Here is a 7,278-nt window from a genome sequence, read left to right on the forward strand (position 1 = left end):
CCTGCACGCTCTCACCGCGTGCTCCCCTCGGCACAGCCCGGCTCGCTAGTGCCTGCATCAAGACCGTGTCTGGAGCCGGCAAGCCCGGCTCAGAGGCTGTGTCGTCGTGCAGCTGGGTCCCACCCAGCGGCGGGGAGAAGAGGATGGGAAGGGAGAGGAGCCCACCAGGTGCCGAGCTCCAGACAGGCGCTGTCCGAATTAAAACTCCCGGGGCTGTTGCAGCTGGCCGATGATTTACCGGGTCGGCTCGCTGGGCCGGAGCTTCCCCGTGCCCTCCTTCACCGCCCCCCGCGTGCCACCCCCGGCTGGGGCACGCGCTGCCCGCCGCACGCCCAGCGACACGCGGCGCAGACCTTGGCAGGGTCCGGCCGTGGCGTGAGCAGGCTCCAACGTGCTCAGAGCAGTCCGTAGTGCCAGCGCGGCCGGCACAAACCCACGTGCTCCCGCCCGTGCATCTGCCGGAGGTCTCGGCCACGGGGAGCGGGAGCCCTGCCTGGACACCAGCAGCCTGGCCGGTCCCGCTGCGGATGCTGTCCATGCTTACACGGAGCTTTATGGCCACACAGCGTAGATCAGCCGTAAGGACTGAAGGGAGACCGGTCCCTGAGCCACAACTTCATTTCCACGCCCCATCCTGCGTGCAGGGATGGGTGCTGGTGCCCCGCTCCCATGCCAGCCCCTCTCCTGCTCGGGCAGCTCCGGGGACGGGGACGAGTCCCGAGGGAGGCGGAGAGGTGACACGGAGCAAGGTCGGCTTGACACTGCCTGCCCGGGGAACGGGGCTCAGCCCGTGGCAGGGGGGCTTCGCAGAGCGGGCGTGCGGGGAGCGCAGTAGAAGGCTGAAGCCGTGCTGCAGGAGAGAGGCAGCGCTGGGGGAGCAGGAAGAGCTTCTTAAGAATTTCTTCATTTCTTCAGGAATCCCACATGGAGGAAAGGGCCAAATTTCTGCCTGGAATTGACGCCGGGCTGCTTTGTTGTGAAGACATAAAAGGCGTCGCTGCAGAAAGGGGAATGAAACCTTGGAGCCGAAAACGGGTTTTGCTGTTCGGCAGAAGGCCGATGACGGTGCCCGCCGGGGCTCAGCCTCACCCAGCAGTCCGGGCTGCTCTGCCCCGGCGTCCAGAGCTCTGCTGTTCGTTTCAAAGAGCTGCTTGACTGATGCAAGTGAAAATTTGGCCCAGAGACCACAGGAACGGCCAACAACTAGAAATATTTATGATGCCACGAGGTAGTCGAAGTCACAGACAGCACAGCCCGATGTGCTGGGGCCGAGCACCGCGGCCGCCCCGAGGCGGGCTCCGCGCGAGCTGGGGAGGTCGTTCGCGTCTCTGAGAGCAGAGCTTGTGCGCTGCAGATCAAGAAGCTGATGCTATGGTTAAAGGGATTACTTCAAACTATGCTGTGTTTTCTAGTGAGAGAATTTGTGGTATTGCATTCTTGGCTAGTTTTCAGTTTTTCTCTTTTGTACGAACATAAAGGGATAAATGAAGTAGAAAATACTGCTCCGCAGCTGCTTTTGGTTAAGTTTTTGCCCCTCTTCCATGAACATAGTAGTAAAACTACAGATTTGGTTGAAATATTTTTGAAGAAATTTCCATCTCAATCAGAGCAAGGCAATCAAAGGAAAAAGACAGAAAAATAAATGGAAGGAACTAATCAAAAAGGCAGAGAAATGACAATTAAATCCAGGCAGCTCCTTTTCTATGGCTTATTGAATAAAACAAGCCAAATTCCTGTATGTGCTGATTTTGCCCATGGTTGGTTGCAAGAGATATATGGTTGCAGTGGAAAGGAAAAAAAACCCCAAACACTCCATCAACTCTAGGAAATATTTTGTGGCAATATGCTATGTTTTTTTCACTGGTTGTGATCAAATGAGTCATGTAGTTTGTAGTCAAAAATAGATCCAGTAATGCAGATTAAAAAAAAAAAACAAACCAGCAATACATGTGGTTATGAGCACAGCTGTTACGATATGGGTTTCCTAATTTGGCTATATTCATGCAAGGTCTTTCTTCCAAAGCTTTACGCAGTTAGTTTCATCATCAAAAGATTATTTGTAGTGAGTAAAGCTCTTAAAATCATGTATCAGTCTGAGTCTCTGAACTCTGCAAGCCTATCTATAAGGTAAGAAACGACATATAGCGTTTATGAAGAAAATGAATCATGCTTTTTGCCCTTTTATTTTGAATCAAGGACTTGACTTTTGCCTTGGCCGCGCCGCTCCACCGCCTGGTTAGGAGGCGTGTGGTGGCTCGCCCGAGCCAGCCTGCGGCAGAAACGCCCCGGGGGCCGCGGTGCTGGCCCAGCCGCCGCCAACCGCATCCCTTGCCCGGCTGCCCGGGACGGAGGGGCTCTGTTCCACCTGGTAGGGAGACAGATCTGGGAAGGGATGAAATTGGATCTGGGTGAGCAAAAGCTCTTGAGAAAGCCGTGGGCGTACAGAAGGAGACTAAGAAATGTCCCAGAAAGGATGCTCCAGCGCGAAGGGCTGTATTTAGCTGACGTATGTGCCTGGAAAAGGTCAGCAGATGGATCTGGAGGGTGCTGGCCAGTCGTGCGCTGGGAAAGGCGGTGGAGAGGATGAGGGTGGTAGGGCGGACAAAGAGCAGCCGTTAGAGACGTGACCATGGGGGCCAGCTGTGGTCCCTGAGCCACGGCGAAGCCATCCTGGAGCAGGAGGGGTTCGGTTCGGGGCTGTAAATCTTTTAGCCTACAAATGGCAGAGACCTACCGATGCAGCAACCCCGGTTCCTTGTTTACGCGTAGATAGACAGCAAGTACGTGGAAATGAAGCACGCCCTTCTGTTTCGGTCCCGCATCGAGTAGCTGTGTCACCCTCTCTGCATGTGTCTGTATCCGGCTGTTCGAGCTGCCTTCGTCTGAGGACTGAGGTGTTGCAGCTTTTAGACCTCCACTACCAGCGTGAGAAACCTTACAAGTGCAAGAAACCGAAAGTAATAAAAGTAATTTTGCAGATCATCGCAGTTAAAAATTGGAACCATTAACAAAGTAGAACTGCCCTTATCTGCTGCTACTCTTTAGAGTCTGGTATGTAGTTTTATGGATTAAATAGCTTTTCATTTTGACACTAAGAGTCCTCTTTTAACTTTCCAACTTTGTTTCTGAAAACAATTCAGAAATCTCAGAAAGAAACATACTCGAAAACAAAGATTCCTCCTCTGCAAAGTACCTTCTTAGTTGAAAACCAGCCCCCAAAAGTCTCTCTCCCAGCTCCACCTTCAAACCCTCTTTTGAAGAATTTAGGAGTGGGCTTTTACGAGACGTGCGGTGATGCCCGCCAGCCCCGCCGCACGCATCCCTGCACCCCCAGGACGGACGAAGGATGAAGTCCTTCTCTCAGGATCCTTTATGAGGCAAATACTAATTTTCATGTTCAGGTTGTGACCATTTGCCCACTTTCTTCTTTTTTTGTCGCCACTCACAGCGCGTACCCGCGTGTGCCTCACCGATCGATTGCCCCTGTAATCATACGTCCCGGTTGGAACGATCTGCTTCTGCGTGGTAACGTGTTGCCATTTAAATGGGTGTCACGATGCCTCGGTATTTCCCTTTGAAAGGCTGCCATATCGCTGCCACTACTCATTGTAGAAGGACCCATTGTAGTTTGATAGTAGGTGTCCTGTTTTCTTAAATTAATGATATACTGCAGAACTGCTAGCGTACATTTAAGTTGCCATTTACTATAGTAATAAATATTAATCAGCCTCTAAAAGAAGAAATGTGCCATTGTTGGAAGGAAGTAAAAGAAAATTTTATGTTACCCTAGGCTGTCTTGTTTCTGCAGGAACACAAGAAAAATGGTGTTTATCATTTGGTATTTCAACGGAAAAACACTGTAGGCCCTTTCTAAATCCATCTAGCTTAACTGGGTGCTCACAAGTTCAAAAAACAGCTACGGATTTAAAAGAAAGTATTTATTTCCCTATAGTTTAGCTTCAGTTTATCAAATGTTCTTGCAAGTTGAAACCACGCAGCACTTAAAAATGAAAGGCATCTCTGTACCAGTCGGGCCGTTTCTGGGCAGCGGCAGATGAAATCGCAGATGTAATAGTTTCCGTTATTTGCTCAAACAGCGGTAAGGACACCGAGCACCGCCAAAGGGTTCCGATCCAACTATGAGCTTGCGTGCCTGGACCGCGAGCCCAGCCCCACGTGACGACGCTGCCTCGCAACGAGAGCCCGTTCGCCAGGGTGGCTCCTGCGTCGTCGGCTCTGCGCTATCCCTTACCTCACCCAGGTTTTTCTCCAAATAAATGGGAAATCTCGAGTTCCTTTCAATAACAGGGGAGCTCTGCCTCCCAGCTGCAAAACTTCAGTTTTGTGCTGTCGCCAGAAAAACATCTTCTCCTTTGGGGAGGCTTTTGTACTTCTGTTAGTTCTACCTATTAATCAATAAACTCACTTCTTTAATTAATGTTTAACCAAAAATGACTAAGACTTCAGACCACCCCTGGAGACCTGACAGAGTGAAACCTCTTTGTAACCACGACGCAGGTTTGGGGCTGGTGACGGGGGGCAGGACCGGGCCAGTTCCACCTCCTTTTCGTCTTGGTGTGTGATTGGGAATCAACTGGCCAGTATGAATTTCCTCTTTTTTTCCAGAACAGCAGCTATGGGAGCCATTTCAGCGGCACCGTGAGCGTGCAGACATCTTTCGGGGGGCAGCGCGGTGAGGCTGGGGTGCTGACCGCCACGTGCACACCCGTCTGCAGCTGACGTGCCTGCCGAACCCGGCTCAAACGAAAGGGAGCAGCTGAGGTTAGCAGCTCTTTTCATCATGAGCCGTGCATTCCCCCTCTTTCTCCCGTTCATTTCAGAGCAGATCATTCATGTTCTGTTAGCGCAGCGTAGGATTTATGGCTGTGATTTAGTAGGTACGACTTACCTACTCCTGTCTCAAACACGTTGCCAGAAGTCTGGCATGCAACCCCCTCTGACATTACATGGACATTCCCGGTATTTATCTCCATTCCTCCATTAGTTTTGTGTTAATCTTGTTTATTACCTCGTTGCTACTCTTTAAAAACTGCCAGCTCGTTCATCTCGCAGAGGCTCCCACTCAGATGCTGTCTGCTAATTTGATTTAAGGGGCTGTAACTCTTCCGACCTGTCGCTGGAAAATATGCCCTCCTTCGGCTCAGCGCCGCTCCAAGGAGCTCGCCGTCGGCATCAGCACCGAGATGGAGAGGCTATCAAAACACGCCTCTGCCCAAAGAGTCGGGACGGGAGAGAAGCACGTCTGAAAACGACGCTTCGCAACAAGAGCCCTCCTGTTTTTAGTAAGTTTGGCCAAGGGCCGTAGGGACGGGCGAACGCCCGGGTCAGACCCCTGCCCTGCTCTCCCAGCCAAAGGCTGCGGGAGGGGGAAGGTAGACCTGAGATTTTCCAGTCCCAGCCCAGATGTGGGGACCCTGTGAAGCCATGACCTCCCACCGACACGCTCGTTTCCCCCCTCTAGATCATCTCAGAGGCTTTTCGGGTGATTATTTCTCTGTGGCCAGGGTGTACGCACACACACGAAGCGCTGCCTGGAACCAGCGAATGCTGCTCACTGAGCCACCGTAGCAGTTTTGCGTCTTCTGGGAAATGGAAACTACTTTTTTTTTTTTTTTTTTTGAGATCTCTATCAATCACCTTTGGGGCTCTCCCAGCAGAGCTTTTCCTAACCATCCCGCTGCACCCTAGCCCCAAGCACCCTCCTTCACCCCCAGAGCGCTGGGAAGGTGATGGGAAAACAGCCCAGACACACGGGAGGGAGCAGTGCTGAGGTGGGAAAACTAGCGATGGAGCCGAGAGAGAGGGCCAGAGGGGCTGGACAGAGGACATGGGACGACTGACACCTGCTGAGCTCCTTGTTGGTGGCACTGGAACCTGGAATTGGGAATAAGGGAGAAGATGTTTCATGATTTTAAAAGATAAAGTTATCTCGGTTCTCCGATTGGGTCTTTGAAACATCTCCCTCCTGGGAAATTCATATAAATGAAGACATACTCAAGTTACCATCTAAATAACGCCAATATATTAATATTTTAATTCCATAATGTAGGCTCAGTAAAATAAACAATGCCAAAACGTAGAACTCGGTGATGCGCAAAATAGAAAGTCTCTTCTCATTTGCCTGAAGCAGAAACCATCATGTTTCATTTCAGTGAGATAGCTTGCTCTGAGGATGATGGTGCGGAACATTTTTCTGTGTATGCATCATGAATGGAGCCGAAATACTCTTGAATAATAGCAGTTGATCATAACATAATAGGAAAAATGAGAGAATGATGTTACAGCTTGCAGCATATCTGGATCCTACACAAACAGACTTAATCTGCTCTGCAGACGGGGGCTCCATGACCATTACGACGAAGTCTGTGTCCTTTTGTAGGACCCAACATAGAGATTTGATGTACAGCAAGAATGGATATCCTGTTAAACTCCTGCTATTCTAGCCAGCATGCTAAGTTGATGCTGATGTTGACTCACGCTTTTCTACTGGACGTGAGGTAACAGACAATGTCTCACCTGCTCTAAAGCTGGCGTTGCACGGCCACGATACAGGATCTCACATAAACCATTGCAACACATTTGAATCTGCCGAACTCATTGGTAATCGATGAGTGTATTGGGTCCTTGATGTTTGTGTTAGGGATGAGGAACTCTAAAGCTGCTTTTATGGAAACATCACATGATGGTCTGAGTTATAATCTGGAGAAGGTGCTGTTGGATATTAAACTTACACGCGAAGTACTGGGAGAATTTGGGAAGGAAAGAAAGAAAGAGAATTGCTGGTGATGGTTGGTTGGGACCATTGTGTATCCATCCATCCATCCATCCATCCATCCATCCATCCATCCATCCATCATCACAGCCTGACACACGCACATTCACAACGTGATTTTGGAATGTGGCTATCGGCTGTGGACGAAGCCAGATTTCTGGCTCCTAGCTGCATAGCAGCATGTGGAAGTAAATCTGGGCAAAGGAATTTCCTTGTACCTGTCATTATAAAATTTTATACAGCATGGTTCCAGAGGAATTATTTATCTGTATAATCACATCAACAGCGGAGGAAACAGAGTGCTACATAAGCATTATGCAGAGAGATGGTTTTGCAACCGATATTCATTTGACTAAGAATATGATAGCGCAGCTCCACGTCCACGTGGCTGGACATTGGCGTAAAAGAGCAGAGAGACAGATTGAATTACCGCAGTCCCCACCAGGCGACAAAACCCGATTAGCTCAGTAGACGTAGGCTGGGAG

Source organism: Grus americana, chromosome 11 (assembly GCF_028858705.1).
Source record: "Grus americana isolate bGruAme1 chromosome 11, bGruAme1.mat, whole genome shotgun sequence".
In the NCBI taxonomy this organism is placed as follows: Eukaryota; Metazoa; Chordata; class Aves; order Gruiformes; family Gruidae; genus Grus; species Grus americana.